The sequence below is a fragment of the Panthera pardus genome, unplaced genomic scaffold (genome assembly GCF_024362965.1).
Source record: "Panthera pardus isolate Hobbes unplaced genomic scaffold, ASM2436296v1 HiC_scaffold_16, whole genome shotgun sequence".
NCBI classification, from domain to species: Eukaryota; Metazoa; Chordata; class Mammalia; order Carnivora; family Felidae; genus Panthera; species Panthera pardus.
Window position 1 is genome coordinate 60,315,689 of NW_026526721.1, and position 19,214 is coordinate 60,334,902.

The 19,214-nt window shown below is 38.2% G+C and overlaps 1 protein-coding gene across 43 annotated transcripts in view; it reads right to left on the reverse strand.

The window, feature by feature from the left end:
- Window positions 1–19,214, reverse strand: part of ZBTB20 (zinc finger and BTB domain containing 20) — a 775,662-nt gene that overhangs the window by 148,449 nt on the left and 607,999 nt on the right. The gene's annotated exons all lie outside the window — the stretch shown is intronic.

Genomic DNA, 19,214 nt, shown 5'->3' on the forward strand with positions numbered 1-19,214 from the left:
CGAGTTAATGCGTAGACTTTATATGCAACCTAAACAATGTTGGTTGTTTGTTTTCCTAGCCCAAACCAGATTAGAAGTAGTGCATTTGAGAAGGAATAAGGATCTTAGAGGCTTGCACAACAAGAAGTAACTTGATAGCTAAAGAAGATAAATAAAAACTATAAAAAGAAGACATGAGGACTAAAAATATTATGCAGTCTGGGGGTAAATAAGCACAGAAGCAAATAATCTTATAGACTAAGGACCAAATGGTTAATGCCAAATGGAACTGGTTGGAAACCACAAAACAATATTCAAATATACAGAATTATTTTTATACTTCCACATCCCCATTAGACACGCAACACAATTATTGTTTAAAATGATGACCCTGAGTCATTGAAAAATGTTTGAATTATGGTAAGCATATTATCAGAAAGCTGGATATGCACATAAATTTAAGGCACTATACATCAAAACTTAATGTTAATAAAATAAAAAGTCCTTTGATAATTAAGAGGAAATAAACTTCTGTTTATCTGTTATATGGAATATTCTGTTACACAAACTGTTTTCCATAGTGAAGTCAGATAAGTAAGCTCTCTCTTCACACAGAAGTAAATTTATATATTTTCCTAAATATTGGGGAAGTAATTTTTGTATCATTAAAAATGAAATATGCTCATGATAGACAATTTTGGAAATATTGGAAAGCAGTAAGACAAAATAATTTAAAAATCTTAGATTTGCAAGATCAATTTTTTTTTTAAAGTTGAGATTATACAGTATGTAAATTAGGTATACTACCTTTTAACTAATATATAGCATAAAAAGTATAGGCTATTGTTATAAGCTCTTTATAAATATTTTAACGGTTCAAACATTCCAACTAGTGGATATGTCATAATACACTTAGCCAGTCCCCTGGAGTTGAATATATAGTTTATTTCCAGTTTTATAATATAGATACATCTAACAAGATTTGCTGTGAGCTGATAAATTGTTGAAGCTGAGTGTGGAACTCACAGGGGTTCACTATGATGTTCTTCATACTTTTGTAAATGTTTGAAATGTCCAAAATAAAAGAGGTAAAAAATACATTTATCTATGATAAGTATCTTGTTTACAATGATTTCTGTTTATTTGTAATGATTTTCTTGGAGTTTAGTACTAGCTGGGTGGTTCAAAGTCTGATTCTACTATTACGTAGTTATGAAACTGTGGCAAGCTGCTAATGCCTTCTCTGCTTCAGTTCCCTCATCTGCAAAATGGGTATAATAATGGTAACTTAAAAGACTGTTTTAAGCATTATATGAGACAATGTGGATCAAACGCCTTTCACAGTGCCTGGCACACTGTAAGTGGGTGATTAACATCAGCTTGAAAAGACAAAATGCCGGCTGCATAATTGTATGTGTTGTGACTCTAAAAAATCATCACGTATAAACTGAGAAACATGGCAGAAATAACACACTAAAGCATGCAATCACCTCCATCTCTAGGTTAGGCACTTAATTCCAAAGATACTGCCAAGGTTAAAATAATTTTGATTAATAATTACCATTATGGAGCATTTTTCTATGAGGCTGATACTGGGGTAAATGCTTCACAAGTATTATCTCATTTATTCTTTGCAAGAGGTCTGTGAAGTAATTACTATTACTATTCTTATTTTATAGCTAAGGGAATTGAGGTTTAAAGGTTAATTAACTTGTCCCAAAGGACACAGGAACAGGCAGAGCCTGTTGTCAAATACAACTCTGAGCCCCTGGAATTTGTCCCTCAGCTATTGGAAATGGCCTTTGGACTTCGGGCTCTTTTGCACAGATTCAGTGTTTCTAATCTTTATCCTTTAGAGACGAGATTTGAATTTGGGACAAATGTTTGGCCCAATTTTGGAAGTTTAACTGAATCTGTGGTTGGAGTATATTTTTCCTTCCCTTCACTTTAATCCGTCTTATTTATTTTAAAAATCTTATTCTAGAAGATAATTTTTAGAGAAGAAAAAGGGGTACTCCATAAAATAAGGTGCCCTTCAAAGAATGTGAATCTCATGGTCCAGAAAGATTAATATACATCTCGGTTTTGAACTATGATTTCCCACTGGTTTATCTTATGTTCACTGTAAAATAATCCATTACCAAACACACACCTGTACATGCTCTTTAGAAAACTTATAAAGCGATCCATATTTACATGTTTCGCTTTAAATGTGTGATCTGTAAATGTGTGCGCATCTTTGGGTATGTGTAAGACAAAGACAGTGAAAGTCTGAATTTTGAAAATGCTGTGAAAGTCTGAAAAAGGTGGCTTCCTACAAAGATTATGAAAATTCAGTCACAGGTCGTGATTAAAACAAAAAAAAAGTTCCATGGCAAATTAACTCTTTTTTATTCTGGGTGGGGGGAGGCTACCCTCCATGCTATCATACTCTCTAGACAGGAACTACCAAAGGGGAGGTTGCTACCCCTCTGCCTCAGACAGCACATTTATGCATCTGTATCACAAAAAATGTGCCAGCTCCAGCAAGCTCACAGCACTGAGCAAAGTGCTACAGTTACAGCTGGGGATTTGTCTTTCAGGGCTGGCTCTATTTCCTGGTTGTTTTTGACTGGTCTGTTCCTCCCTGGGGGAGGGGCCCAGTGGGGTGTTTTTGTGGGGCGGGGGTTTGAAGGAGGGAGTTTTTGTGAGTTCTATTTTGGATTTGGGTGAATAAGAAAAGCAGGGAATTTGCCAGCCTGTTACTCAGTTATACTGAAACATGATACAAACTGCCTCAATTTGGAGCACAGAAGGTGCTGAAAAATCTTTCTGAGGAGGTCTTGAAATATTGAAGCCTGTCTTCAAAGAAGGACTTATTTCTCTCAAAAATCGCCCTGTAAATAATAAAGGTGTGCTGTTGTCTCTTTGCCCATCCCTGGCCCCGTAAGTCACTACTCAAACTATCAAAATCTAAAGGTAACCAATATGATTTTTTAAAATTACATCGGAGTGTTCTTTATTCCCAGGAGAGTATTAAGAGGACTACACGTGAGTGTGGGCCTTCTTTAAAAAGTCACTTCTACGTGTGTACATTGTTAGGAACATGGGCTGCCAATGTGTGAACAAGCTGTACTTTCTATATTTGCATTGTCCTGTCTATTCTCTTTTCCCCTATTTTCCTGAATGTGCCTGAACATATGTGTCCAGTATAAACATACAATTGCATGGACAGGTCTGTGTGTGTTTCCAATTCTACACTGCCTTGAAAATGGTTCAGATTTCTAGAAACACAGCCATATAATTTGTTTTGATTTGAAAAACTGCTCAGCAAATGCATGCCGGTCATGATGGCAGGTAACAGACCATTTATTGCAGTCCTGAAACAAACAGAAAACAAGTTCCAGGACAGCATCACAGAGCAGCACTTCCTTGTGAGATCCTCTTGGCTAAGTAAGGATTGAGTGAGACAATAATAAAACAAATACCTGTAGGCTTTTCAAACAGTAACAACCGGCTCAGGGTTATAGCAGCCTTTCTAGACCTTGATGGTAAATGGTATTCTCGACCTCTGCTTTCAGACACTGGATTGCTGCTTAAGTAGCCTTTATCATGCCCCCTATCCCCACCTAATTTTCATTGAGGATGCCCTTGAAATTAGATCATATTTGATCCTGACAAAGCATATGCATATTGTGGCATCACTCTAAAACCAAGGATTGGTTTTAGCTCTATGAGAAAAAAAATTCCAACAACCTTTCATGCTGAGATTTCTCATGCTAGTTCTCAGCACAGAAGTGATTTTTTTTTTTTAAGTTGCATAAAGCCTAGCAAGGTTTAAGTTTTCCCAGCAAGGAGAAAGTGTTTTTCAGCTGTTAAATTTTTCAGATGCTTTTTTTGAATTTGGAAAAAACTCAAAAACATGTTTGTTTTAAAATGTAAACCTTTTTATGTACAGAGGTTTGCATATAGAGAAATGCCATTACTATGTTTAAAGGTACTTGCTTTTGAAATAAAGAAGTCCTAGGCATTTAAAGATAATAAACTGTACGTTGCATTATGAACATCTCATTAGGTGCTAACATAAATACGGTGTTCTGGAGGACCACTGATACACACGTTTGTTGACAGGATGACTTATAATACTGCTAGTGAATGTATTTCTGTGCGAGAGCAAAGAGTGGCCAGGTTTGAATTGAAGAGCATCTTTACAGTTAGTATGCTTCTGAAAGATCTTTTACTCCTTGTATGAGGCTTGTTGGCCCCAAACCTACTTGATTCCTCAGCTTCTTGACTGGGCCAAAGTTGATACAACATATGGTATTTCAAGCACAAAAATGATGAAGAAACACATTGAGGTATAGCAGCAAGCCATTTTTAATGGGCTTAGTCACTCTTCAATTTTAAGCAAATTATAGATTGCTAAAAAGGAAAGATACTATCTTGATCTACCCAATTTCTTCAAACATTTTTATTGTATGTTTTAAACTGTGATCCAGTGGTTGTTTACATACATACATGGATATCTATCTATCTATCTATCTATCTATCTATCATAATTATCTATCTTCTATCCATCCACCCATCCATTCATCCATTCGACCATCCATCCATCTAGATCTATCTCATTGGAATAAGGGAGTATGTGTGTACGTGTGTGTGTGTGTGTGTGTGTGTGTGTGTTTCAGAGGCAGAAAGTAACTTATCTACCCAAATTTTAAATCTTAAAAGATTCTTCATAATTACATTGATTATTTTATTGTTTGGAGAGCTAAATATCAAGGTCTAGAAATTCAGCACACATCAAACTTCTAATCAAGGATTTTCCAAAATTAAGAAATCTTAAGAAACCCGATCTTCTGGTTTAATCTTTGAAATGCCAACAAATTCTTTTTTCCCCTTATTCATTCATAACTTAATAATTTATTCATTTTCCAAACATTTATTGATACCCCACTACATGCTTTACACTACATACCTGCAACGTATTTTAGCCCAATTACTTTAACAGTTGCTTTAGGATTTATGGCAGGGTTGGCCAGATGGTTCTTGAAAAGGAAAATCTTCCAGAGTAAAAACAACCTGTTCACAGTGTTTCTTATCTAGCAACCAAGAGCCCTGGTAGCATCTCTTCTAACCTCTTATTGTGGCTCCAGTATAAAATCATAAGTCTAGTTTTATTTACTTTTCATATTTAACCCTAATTAAAAATACTGAGTGCAACCATGAGATTTTAATGTCAGAATATTAAAAGACAATTTTCCCATAAGGTCTTCCTCATATATGACACATAGAATATTTATATAATTTTTTTGTGCTATAGAAATGCAGAGAACTGACCATTACCTACCTTTATAGTGATTTTTGAATAAATGAGCTAAAGCATGTTAAGTTCCAAGAAGTAGAGTAAATAAATAGATCACACTAGTGCCATTAGACAGTCTGTCTGCTCCCCTCTTAATGAGCACAGTATACATACGGTAATAAGACAGGTCCTAGATATTTATTACCAGACCTTCTTTAGGTAGCCACGTCCTTCTATTCCAGTAGAAGTGATATATAAGTATATGGCTAGAGCCCAATTCAATTATTTACATGGCCTTTCCAGAAAATGGTTAATGCTATAGACCAGAGACTTAGAAAATGCGGAAGACCGAACAATACACAAGCGAATGAGACATTAGTCTCTATCCTTATGATGCAGGTCATGGTTCAAGGTCATGGAACTAATAGTAGGAGTTGCTACTTTTGAAGAGTGAAATGCTTTGAGGCTTTTAGGAGAATTTTAAGTAAATTAACTTAATGTTTTGGGAATTATGATTTGGGCATTATTAAAATATTATAATTGGCCATTGTTTCATAAATATAATTACAGGCCACCTTTTCAAACGGCCTTCTTAATAAGTCTTTCAATTTTTTATGGGTATGCTTAGTTGTCTCCCTAAAGTTATTCCATTTTCCAAAGCTTCTTACTGTCTGCACAAATGACAAATTGGCTCATGCTCATTGGCACAGGGAAAGAAGTAACTGCAAAGGTCACATAAGTAGGGATATGGCAGGCTTCAAGCACTGGAGGCCAAAGGCACCAGAAACACAGGCAGACAGCTTAAAATTGTCCTTTCTTATGTTTTTGCATTGTTTCTATATGGAAAATTACATTTCTCTGAGAGTATATGTGTAAATATGCATCTGCTAGTGTTTTGGCAACTCTAAGTTACCTAAATTAGTTTTGATCAACACTGTCGGATTTTTAAACCCACCAACGTAATAAAAGCGAGTTTAAAAAAACACAAACAAACCCTACAGTACATTGTGTGCTCTGCTGTTCTAAGCCTCAGCTTCAAGACAAAAGGAGAGTGAGACTTTGTCATTTGCTGGCTGTTAATAATCAAGAGAAGATCTGCCAGACAAGCTCTTCGAGGGCTCTGTCTGTCTGGACCAGGTATATACTGCAATACACAAAGGGCTTTGCAGGGGGAGAAAAATGAGTGTTCGTGGACAATGATGCAGCTTTCTTAATTAAGATTTTCATTACTGATACATACATTAAGTTCTGCAACTGCAAGAGCCAAAGCACTGTCATGTGCAGGTAGATGTCCCTGATTCCATCTTCAGGCAGTAAAGCTAAAACCTATTAAATGTGCACCCAGCAAATGTTGTGGGAGCCAGGAGAGATCCAGAAATATTTCTGTTGGAATGCAGAGAGGCCCATTAAAAGCAAATTTGTAATGCATCTAATAGGTACACAAAAAGCTTGTATCAATAGATTGGGTGTGCATGGGCGTATGTGTGTGCATGTGTTCCTGTATGGGACTGCTTTGAGGGCCTAAACCACAGACAAAAGTAGTTGTAGCTGACCTAGAAATAATCTCTATTTAAATACATCAATAGCTCAGGCCTTAAAAGGAACTTTGATCTTTAAGTTTTCCAATGCCTATTGTTAGGAAAGAAAATAAATGGCTGATTTGGGGTAGCTTTTGGAATATGGTGAAGACTCCTGTCCACAGCTGGCCCTGACTCTGTCCCTCTGGGTCACTCAGTCTATTTTCCCTGGATCCTCAGGCTGGTCCACAAGTCAGTGTGGTCTGCCAATGGGTGTACTGTTCCCATGAAATAATCTGACTGTGGTGTGGGGAAATCTTTCTTAGATCAAGTTATTTTTACAAAAAGAATTTTGCTAAGAGTTGAGAAGAACTAAATTCTGCACAGTCCTCAAAATGGATGAGTATCTACAGTGCATGTTTTTTATTTCATCTTAACTAAAGCCTAATTCATTTTAGGGTTGTTGCTACTGTTGATGTGCACAGTGCTCTGTTGTTTTTCTGGTTTCTAGTTGCATCCCTTCTTGTTTTAAAGTTCACATGCATTTGGGGGGCTATCCTCTCTGTCTCCTCACTAAAGAAGACCTTCATCTCTTGGTGATCCCAGACTAGAGAGGAGTGTGAGATGTCGCACTTCATGAAATTTAATTTTATTATAATAGTCAAAAAGTACACATTCGTTTCTTATTAGGTAAAAACATTTATCTGGAATTTAAATGTAATCCCCCATTTTCTAAGAAGGAATAAACCAGAATCCAACACCAAAAGGGCTCAAAAGGAATTCTTCCAAGTATTTTGGCTGTAGTTCTTTGTTGTTTGGGTAAAAGGGAAAAATTCCAAATAATAGTGGCCAAGAAGATTACTATTGGATTCCTGCACCAAGATTCAGATCTCTGAAGTAGTTTTCTGGATGTTGGTGTATGTTTCTGAAACTCTTTCCCTAGGTATATTAGAGAGCTAGGGCAGAGTGGTAAACACACTGCCCGCTGTGAGATGGCTGGCCTCTGAATATATTCTAGATGAGTGATGTTCATGACTGGAGGTAGTAAGATGATGAAGAAATCAATTCTTTATATGTAGATGCATAGATAGTATGCAGACACCCTGTTAACAGATGCTTCATGCATTTTGGGAAAAGTAAATAGCATTACGATTCTTCCTAAAGGTTACCAAAAAGTACTGTTATAAAACTGGTTAGAGGAGTACTTGGAAGCTGTTGGTGAAGAACCAATATAGTAGACATTATCCAAGGCTTGTGATGATGTGAAAAAAAGAAGAGGAAAAAAATCCCAGAAGAGGATTTTAATTGCAGATTTCCCATTACTTCTCTTATGTGTCCTAGACTTCCTTGTAAGTACCAGACCAAAGGACATTGTTAAAGGATTTATGTGTACCTTTTCCTCAAATTCTCTCATGAGACACATGCTTCCCTTACTCGAAATACAGAGTCAATTTTAATTTAGAGGTGATAGTTATTTTCTACATACCCAAAATCCTAGAAATTTACAAGGGGGTACTAAATATGGAATCCATTTTTGCCTACTAAAGTGTGAGGGGTAAGGTGGCCCACTCTAAATAATTACCTGGAAAATGATTCTCTGGGATAAGGAAGTTATGCCCGATTTGTCGTCAGTGTGCCCACATTAGGAGAAATGAGGAATTAGAAAGAGGCTAGAGAAAGAATATATAAAAGAAGAATTTAATGGAAAAAAATCTTAATTTTATCACCACAAAGATTTCTTGTAGAAGATGCCTCTGCAAGTGCCCTAGTAGAAAACTTCTTTGAAGTAGATTGTGTAGGTACTACATAGATATAGGTGGAGATAGAGATGACAGAGGTAGAGATAGAGATAGAGATAGAGATAGAAAGAGATAGAGATAGAAAGAGATAGAGATAGAGATAGAGATAGAGATAGAGATAGAGATAGAGATATCCCTCTCCAGCTTTGAACAGGCAACCACGATGTTTGGGGAAGAAAAGAGAAGGGTGAGAAAGAACAAGAGAGATACTCATAATATTAATTAATAGCACTCAACCTTAATCATGTCCTCATTTGGCCTCTGAGTATAAGCTATGTTGTAGAGGCAGGTGTATAATAGGTGAAGTTTTCTAAGGGCATAAGAAAGCCAGACATTCAGCACTCTGAGCCCTGGGTACACTGAGCTAGCTGTATGGCCTCTAACAGCACCAGGCACTACTGACAACCTGGCTCTTAACCATATCCTTCCTCCCACCTCCTGGGGAGTTAGACTGTTCAGGTAGAGAACAAGCTGCTAACTAGGCCCAGTTCCTACCGCTCGCCTTAGCTTGTGGTTGGCCTAACGGGGCTTCCATACAATGTTTGACATGTTTTGCCTCTATTTCTTTCTGGACACTGTCTAAGGATTTAAGGCACACAAGACTTCCTTGTACAAAGTTGTTTGCCAAAGACGGACAAAGAATGCCCTGGAGTACATGCCATCCCTTATCATCTGCAAATGAAATTCTTGTGCTGAAAGAATGCTCCAGTTACCACTCAGAACAGTTGTGTACAACTCCTGCTCCTCTGAAAGACTCAGGGAACTCACTCCCAGATTCCAGACGCTCACTCCCTATCCCAAAACGCAGGGAAGACGCCCTGTCACAGTTTGTACTGTGGAAGCAGAGGCTGATGCTGTCAGTGTGGCATTTCTGCCTCTCCAGCGTCTTTCACTTTCCCTGAAGTTGCTGAAAAATATTCCATGTCATTAAGTATGTAGCAATACACATGGGAGTCAGAAAGAGAGAGGGAAAGGTGGAGGACATTGATGACATGGCCTCTAGCACTTTATTTATGAGAACATCCAGAAATCTCTATCTACATCTGGTAGAAGAATAGTGTCAATTCTGCCCTGGAGACATGGATCAGGCAATGTTGCCAGTGTGTATTTTTCCCTTCCCAATAATTTACTGATTTTGGAGTCTGATGGCAGAGCGCAGATGATCATTTTTACACTCATGTGAGTGAACAATTAGCTTGCCTCAATGGGGGATGGCAATACCAAATAAATATAAATATAAATAATATGAATATGAATATGAATATAAATATAAATATAAAAAGTGTAATCAAGAGAAGTACCAACCGTCCCCCACCCAGAGACTCCTCAGGTTCCCTGACTGGTGCTTTGCTCCCCACCGTATTTCCCAGGCAGTGAGGGTTGGTGATGCCCTTGGGGAAAAGGAAACAGTGTTGGAGGTGTGCTCGCAGGACTTTGGGGAGCACTGTCTTTGCAGTGAAGAATGAGACTAAGCAGCTAAACATGTGTTAGACTGCTCGTTTGCCCTTCCGAATTTCTATTGTGTCATTCACCTTTTCATTGTTAATTTACAACCACTCTTAAAATATTAGGGATAGGTCACAATTTTTCCCAGTTAAGTTTTTTTTTTCTACCACAGTGATTTTTATTTTCATGTAATTACAATTTAATATATTTTCTTTAAGTTTTTAGGCTTTGGTTTCATGCCTGGAAAAAGCATCCCATACCCTCAACATGAAAATATTCACTTATATGCAAAAAGCACAAAAATTGGCATTTGCCAAATTAGTGAAGATGCAGGGAAATGGGAAGTGTCTTTTTTCATTGGTGGAGGTATAACTTGATACATATGTACTGGAGGACAGTTTAGCAATAGATAAATTTTACTTTCATAGTTCCACTACTAGAAATTTATCCAAAGTAGATAATCAGGACAGGGCTTTTTAAAAATGTATGTGTGTATAAAGACAGTTATTGTAGCATTGTTTAGTTAGACAAAAAGTCCAAATATCCTAAATGTCCATCAATAGGTGATTGACTAAATAAATTATCCATAGAGTACAATGTAGCTATCAAAAAGATAATGTAGATGTATATTTATGAAATGAAAAATGCTTATTACAATGTTGAGTAAAAAAGCAGATTAGAGAGTAAGCAGCTCTTCCTTTCATTTTGGAAAGAAAAAGACAAAGAGAAAGAAAAAGAGACAGATGAATCGGTAAGTATGGAAATGTATTTCCTAAAGCGTTAATCATGGTTGTCTTTGTGGAGTGAGATTTTGAATGAATTTTATGTTCTTCTTTGTATATCATCATTGTAACAAATGCAAACAAAACTAAGTGTATACTCTAGAACTAAAAATCAGAATTTTATTTTGAGGGTAAGAGAGCTTATATAAACCCTGTAACAGCTACTTAAAAATTCAAATATGAGTTTGATAGTCATTAGTGATTAGTGTCTCTCTTAAAAGGATGACATCATTGCCTCTCCACTCTCTTGATCGGTGACATCAGTGCCTGCCTCAACATTCCTTCGAGTTGGACAATTCCAGGTGATACACTGTAGTTCTTGCCATATAGGACTTTAAAACTGAAATACTGGAAATAACTCAAATATCTATATTGAGGGCACAGCTCAGTAAATTCCAGGGGGTTGCATGATTGATAAAAAAACTATTCGGATATTACAGTGGCATTTATAAAGAGTTTGTAATTACACCAGGAAGCACTTATATAATATTTAACTAAAAATGAGATACAACTCTACACATACAATGTATGCCCAATTATGTTAAAATCCAGAGAAGAGACTAGAAGGTGATCTGAAAAATTATTAATAATAGTTGTTTCTGTATAGTGGCATTATAGATATTTTCTCTATACTCTATACTTTCTTAATATTTTACAGTATGTGTGAATTGTAGAGTCATGAAAGAAGTAAATATTAAAAAAATACAGCTGCTTTGCTCAACAGCTGCCAAATTCTACCCCAGATGTAGCTGCAATTTAGTTTTGAGTCAAATGGCCCTAATGTCATTTCCTAGAGGAATCTAGCTAGCATAATGGAATGTGTTCAAATAAAGGAAAACTACCATTGCTACCACCTCTTTCTGTTACCATTTTATAATGCTCAGAATAAATCTGAGTAAGGAACCCTACTTCTACTGGAAATTAGGAATTTCCACATTCTCCAGTTCATGTCTTAGGTTGCCAGAAGCTGGATTTAATTATTCTCTAGTACTCTGGTATGTCTCCAGGTTTGGAAGCTGCTTTGGGGAGGCTGTGGATGTAGGCCACCACTAGAAACGGAGGCTCAATTATTCATTTTGAATGGGGGTTCCTCTGAAAAACAGGATGGGCTGTTAATATAAGATCTTCTGTAGTTAGTTTCCTTTCCTTCACTACCTTCCCTCCTCCTTCCTTCCCTTTTTCTTCTCTTCCTCCTCTTGCCTACCCACTCTTCCTCTCTCTCTCCCTCTTTTAAATAAATAGCCTTTCTGTACAGTTAGATGCCAGTTCTTAACATTTAGAGAAAATTCACACAGTACTAACATCACACTTCAAATAGATAATCTAATTGTTCCTAAATGATCATATTTCAGCAAAATGATGATGGGAGAAGTCAGAATTGTCACTCACATGTTTATGATGCATGTTAGAGGCTTGGCAATAAGGCAGGCAGTAGATATTTTTTGAGAAAGCAAGAAAGTAACTAGGTAATGCCAGGGTGGGAGGAAGGAGCAGCCAGAAGAAAGAAGGAATGACATGGGTTTCTGTGTCTTTTGATAAAAGTTATCTAACCATGTGTTCCTGGACTTTTGGACCAAATGGCAACCTCCAAACTTCCCTACACTATGAGCTATTTTAGGGCAGGGAATTGTGCCTTATTCACCTCTGTTTTTTTTCTGTATGCAATACAGTGCTTCGTGTAATGTAGGTGCTCCCTAGATACTTGGAGAACTGAACTGAGCCTTTTTCCTGCCCTTTTATTTTGGCCTCAGCTAGAAAGAAAGAAAGAAAGAAAGAAAGAAAGAAAGAAAGAAAGAAAGAAAGAGAAGGAGGGAGGGAGGAAGGAAGGAAGGAAGGAAGGAAGGAAGGAAGGAAGGAAGAAGGAAGGAAGGAAGGAAGAAAGGAAGAAAGAGAGAAAGAAACTAAAACCCCTAAATCTTTACACACGTACTGGGTAAAACCCCATTTGAATTTGAACTCAGGTACTCATCTCTCTACACTGCCACTTTGGTCAATGAATTGCTGGAGAAAATCACCCAAGACAGATGGATATCAATATTAACCCTCCAGACTCACCTAGGCCTTCCATATTGCCAAGGAGAATGCTCCTAGGTTGCTCTGGTCAACTTAGTGTCCCATTTGTCCCGAGAACTATTTTAAACTTTCACTTTCCTCAAATCTCCACCTCACTTATTCTTAGCAGGACCCTGACCCCCAGGAGCTATCATTTGAGAAACCACTCAGCCTCTCAGTATGTGGCACACATCTGCCCCCGTCCTTTCCTTTTTCTTTCTTTAGAGGTAGAAGAGATGTGCGTCCTCCCATCCCTCATTTATGCTCAGGATTCCATGTCTCTAGGCTTACCAGGAATCTTACATTACTAATCATCCCAACCTCTTCTCCCTTCCATAAACTGAATCTCTCCTCTCTACTGTATGCTTCCCATATGCATACAAAAATACCAATATTTCCATTTTTCTCTAATCTTCTGACTTCACTGTCTCCTTCCCAAAGCATGACTCTAGCTCATTTTCCTTTATAGTAAAGCTTTTAAGAGTTATCCACATTTGCTCTCTATTTCTTTACCTCTCACTCTTTCCCCATACCATTACAAACAGGTTATTGCTTCTACCACTTCAACAAAACAGCTTTTGCCAGAGTCAACAGCAACCTCCACATTAACATACTAAATGCAATTTTCAGTCTCTGACCGACTTCTCAGCAGCATGTCTTACTACAGACCACCCTGTTCAAAATGCTCTCTTCTCTTGACGTGTGTGCCAATGTTTTCTGGTTTTCCTACTATCTCCTTAGCTGTTCCTTCCGAGAGTGTTTCACAGCCTCATTTTTTTTCTACCCGCTGATTAAATATTAAGAGTTCTTCAAGTCTTGGTTTGGGCTTTCTTCTCTATGGAACCCTGTTTCCTAGGCAGTATCATCCCTGCCGACAGCCTTATTTGCTTTCACTCTACTTCTAATATCCAATTGTGTATATTAACCTGCCTATTCAATATGCTCAGTTATCTTTACCAGAAATGCCTCACACTAGATATCTCAAAAACAGACCGTGTAATCTTCCCTCAATTCCCATTCTCCTTTGGTATTTCACATAACTGTGAGTGGCACCAACCTCCATACAGTTTTATGAGCATAAACCAGTAGTCACGGTTGCTCTTTCTCTCTCCTCCATCTCCCATATCCAGCCCATGAGAACATCCTGTATGTCTTGCTTCTGTATTATCTCTTGGTTCCATTTATTTTTCTTCCATTCCCAGTAATTGCCCTAGTCTATCTCTTGTCTGTTATACTATAATAGCCTCCTTATTTTTGCTCCTGTGAAACCATTCACAACGATGGACTAGTTTGAGCTTTTTTGTTTTTAAATTTTAATTTTACGATTATTGCAGATTAATATGCAGTTGTAAGAGATAATACAGAGAGATCTGGTATACCCTTTACCCAGTCTCACCCAATAGCGACATCTTACATAACTATAGTACAATATCACAATCAGGAGATTGACCTTGGTTTTATAATGGTACAATCTACCCATCTTATTCAGATTTCACCAGTTTTATATGCACTTCGAGTGTGTTTAGTTCAGTGCAACTGTATCTCTTATGTAGTTTTGCATGATCACCACTATAGTGGAGATACAGAATAGTGCCATCGTGAGGCTATCTTGTGCTACCTTTTGACAGCCATTGGCAGCTCCATCTCTTCCCCACTCCTTAACCTTTGCCAACCACTAATCTGTTCTCCATCTTTATAGTTTTGTTGTTTTAAGGATGCCATATAAATAGAATCATAAAGTATAGAATCATAAAGTATAGAATCATAAAGTATATAATAAAAAAAAGATTGGCTTTTTTTCACTCAGCATCATACCTTTGTGATTAATCCAAGTTGTTGTATGTATCAAGGGATACCCTTTAATGCTAAGTAGTATTCCATGGTATGGATATACCACAGTTTGTTGAAACACTTGCTCATTGAAGGTAATTTGGGTTGTTTCCAGTCTGGGGATATTATGAATAAAGCTGTTACAAACATTCGTGTACAGGTTGTTGTGTGGATGTTTCCATCTGTCTGCAATAAATGTGCAAGAGTAGCACAATCATTTTAGAATACAAAATTGGGGCTCCTGGGTGGCAATTAAGCATCTGACTCTTGATCTCAGCTCAGGTCATGATCTCACAGTTTGTGAAACAGCCCCACGTTGGGCTCGGCACTGACAGCATGGAGCCTGCTTGGGACTCTCTCTCTCTCTCTCTCTCTCTCTCTCTGCCCCTCCCCTGCTTTCTCTATCAAAATAAATAAATAAACTTAAAAAATAGAATATAAATTGATCATGGCACATTCCTTCTTAAGTTTTCTTTTTCTTAGGGAGGTCTTTAATACAGCCTACAAAGATGCTGACATCCTTATATGTCTTTTCAACCTCAGCCTGAGCTGCTCTTCCCTTCATTCTCTCTATACAGCTCTATTTGATGCCTTCACCTATGCTGTGCCCTCTCCTTGAAAACCTCTACCACCACCTAATCTCACTTCTTGTTTTTCATCTTCAGATGGTAGCTCAAATGTCACTTACCAGGGAAGGTCCTTGTGAACTCCTAGACTCACTTAGATTCCCCTCTTCTATTTGCTCTTAGAGCCCCTGGAACTTATATTTCATAGGGGCAAGCACAGTTTGTAATTACAAGTTCTTTTGTGTGACCATTTGATTAGCATGCATTCCATCCCCTAGACTGTAAGTCGAGTAGGGCAGCGGCCATATCTGTTTTGCTTTCCATTATCTTCAGCATTTAGTAGACATTCACTTTGTGTTTGATCAAATTTGGCCAAGGACTTTAAGACAGATAGTCTTGTATTCAAATTCTTTTTTTTTCAACGTTTTTTTTTTTTTTTTTTTTTTTTAATTTATTTTTGGGACAGAGAGAGACAGAGCATGAACGGGGGAGGGGCAGAGAGAGAGGGAGACACAGAATCGGAAACAGGCTCCAGGCTCCGAGCCATCAGCCCAGAGCCTGACGCGGGGCTCGAACTCACGGACCGCGAGATCGTGACCTGGCTGAAGTCGGACGCCTAACCGACTGCGCCACCCAGGCGCCCCTTCAAATTCTATCTTTATCACTCACTAGGCATTCTTGAAAAAAATTACTCAAACATGCTAAATCTCTGTTTCATCTTCAAAATTAGGATCACAATAGCATCTACCTAATGACTAGCTCTAAAGGTTAAATCAGGTAGCTGTTAAGAGTATTTTGTCCAGTGCCTAAAATAAGTCAAGCACTCAACACATGCTAATTCTTACTGCGATTATTAGTTTAACTAAAGACAAGATTTTTCTATATTTTTTCCCAATGAGGTTTTAGTCCATTATCTTAATTTCTTGCCTGTGTCCTGGGGTTCTGATTCAGGTAACTTTGAGACTCTAAAAAGAAACCCTCAGTTTAGATCTCCAATAATCCTATGGCTACAGGCTCCAACCCAAGTCATGTCTCCTTAGATGGTACCTTTTTGGCTATGGTTCACATTTTCATCTCACTCAGTACTTCCTTCTCTTGCTTTCCAGACCGTGCATCAGGGGGCTGGCTGGAATGCCTCTTCCCAACTCCTAGTGTTCAGAAGGAAGTTTTCTGAACATAACTTGTCTCTGCCTCATTCCTTACAGTTCCCCATGGAGGTGAATCATCTTGTGGATAAGATTGCTCTTGCTCCATGTCTCTTAATTAGGGGAACTGAGATTGAGGTTTGTAACAGCAGGAGTTTAGCCTCTTTCTCTTTCTTTTCCTACAATGGGAGTTAGTAACCTGGAAGAGCATTGATCTTATGCTGATTCAATTTTCCTTTGGGAGGGCTTTTTCAAAGTATAGATAGAAGGGAAGGGAGTCAATGAGCCCATTTTACCTCTCATCCATCCTACATCTTTCAACCAAGCCTTACCAAAAATTTTTGGTCCCTAGGTTATAAGTTCTTTTGTCTTATTTTTCAATGGGTTTAGAACTTGAGTGGGAAAGAGCCATGCCATTTATTGGACCCATTCAAAGATTCCAAAACTTAGGTTTATTCTTTTGTTTGAAATATCATTTTTTTTTGCTCTTCATCATTTTTTTTTATTCTAGCCATTTTTCAAGACCCAGCTAAATCATATTTTACATGAAACTTTCCAACCCTCAAGGCTCTCTTTCATGAATGAAATCCTATAGTACTTACTGGACTGTATCATTTGTTTTGGAACTGTCACTTATTGTCTTATATGCATATGGAATACTCAACAGTATAACTTCTTTTGCTAATCCAATTTTGAGTTCCTTAAGAGCAAGCAAGGGCAATGTCTTAGATTTATGTTTTAACCCCATACTAAACACAATTCTTTGTATTTAGTAAGTGCTTAATAATATCTCACAGGATGATTGTGCTTGAAGCTGGCCCACTGACCAAGCTGTGGTTTGAAGGATCAAGTTACAATTAATATGGGTTAGTGGCTGGATAGTTTCTGAAGGGGTGGTCGCAGTGGCTAAAGGGGGGAAAAAGGTTAATATGAGTATGTCCCTGAGATGTGTATCAGCACAAGTCTGGATACATATAGGTAGTGAAGCTTAATCTTGTTATGCGTTGAGTTTTCATCTTGATAATATATTCCCCTATTTTCCTTTATGAAAAACATAGTATACTCATGGTCTGATAGGTAGAAGGCTAAGAGAAATGCAAGCAGAGGGAAGCAATGCTCCTAGGTGTGGTAGGCTGGTCTGTAGTGTGTTTTGATTCTCTGAATTAGTTAAAAGATTGAAAAAAAAAACCGCCACTACTACCTCAGGAAAAAAAAATTAGAAGGAAGGGTCCTGAAAATGGTATCTGAGCAATGAAAGACAGTGAATATTTTAAAGATCACTGAATTTAATTTATTCAACCTAAATGCATAAAAGTACAGGTGGGAACATTATTTATGCAGGTATATGCAAATCACTTTATAAAATAGGCAAAGCCCTTCTGCTTTTTATAAGTTGCCAAGGTGGTTCCTGATATTTTAAAAGCTATGCACCTTTAATGTAATTTCCTAAGAGTTGGAATCCCTCTGTCGGAATCACAGTCATTGTCAGAGTGAGTATGTATATTTTTCTTTCCTCTGGGACTTCTACAAGGCTCTCATAACCATCACAAAAAGGGTGGTTTCCACAGAGATATGACTGGAAAAATCTCTTGGAAGTCACTGAGGAGCAAGTCACAATGTTCAAAGCAGAGAACAGGGCCTTTGAAAACATGAACCCATCTGACCTCTTGAATTTAGTACAGTGAATTCCTGAGCTCTGAAACATGGGGCCCGGCTGTGCATGCCATATTGGTGCTATAAGACTGGCAGTAGGTTGGCTGTGGCATGGTCTATTTCAAACTCCTTCACAGTGCCCAGTGTTGCATGTTCCCAGATGACATTTGGTTGGCAGAAGCTGGGCTTCCAAAGCTGGCAGTCTGGAATGCAGCCCACTATGTTTTGACAAACACATAATTGACCATCTGATCACCAGCCTACAGTCTACACTCAGGTCACTGGGGGGACCTGGGCTTTCAATAGGTCCCTACTCCTCATCTTGTTCATCTTCTCAAACCTTTCTCCAGAAAGCAATATAGAGAAGACTTAAACACACCCACACATACCCTCCCATTTGCAAAGAGAACATGGTCCATGAAACATAAGCTGTTGAAAATTTCCTTTAAATTGTCCTGGCAGCCCAAAGTGAACAAGAGAAAAGCACATTTATGGTGAACTCTAATTCAGAAAGAAGGAAGAGACACACCGAACTGTTTCAACACCAGCAGTATATATGTTGCCATTCAGTTCAATGGCTTGGAACTTCTTAGAAAAGGACAGTATAGACAAATGATAGGAAGTTGGGTATTGCTTGGCTGTAGGGGGACATTACTGAGAAATTGTTTCATTTTCAGGTGAAAGAAGGGAAAAGCGGGACACTGGAAATGGCTTCTTCCTTATCTGCCTGACACTCCCCCAAATTTACTATGGAAAAAGAGTCACACATCTCTGGAGACCAGCAGGCAGCATCTCAGAGTGAGGTCAGATTCAAATTCAGGTCTCCTTTGGAGCTCCTGTAAAGAGTGTTTTGGCCTGAAATTTGGCCCCACATAACACATCAACCTTTCTCCTAGAAGGCAGGGACTGTGCACTGGGCCAAGATATGCTGGCATCATGCAGATGTCAGTGTCTATGTCAACACTACCAGATAGCCTCTCTTCTTCGCTCCCACCCCCACTGTACAGTCCGGGCCCTTTGTTTTCACTTGTGACCCGGTCTCCCTTTTCCCAATCAGCCATCTCTACATAGCCAGAGCACTCTTTGCTTAAAATTCTTCAAAGCCTCTTCAAGCCTGCAGCATCACATCTAAACTCCCCTGCATGGCTGACAAGACCCTCC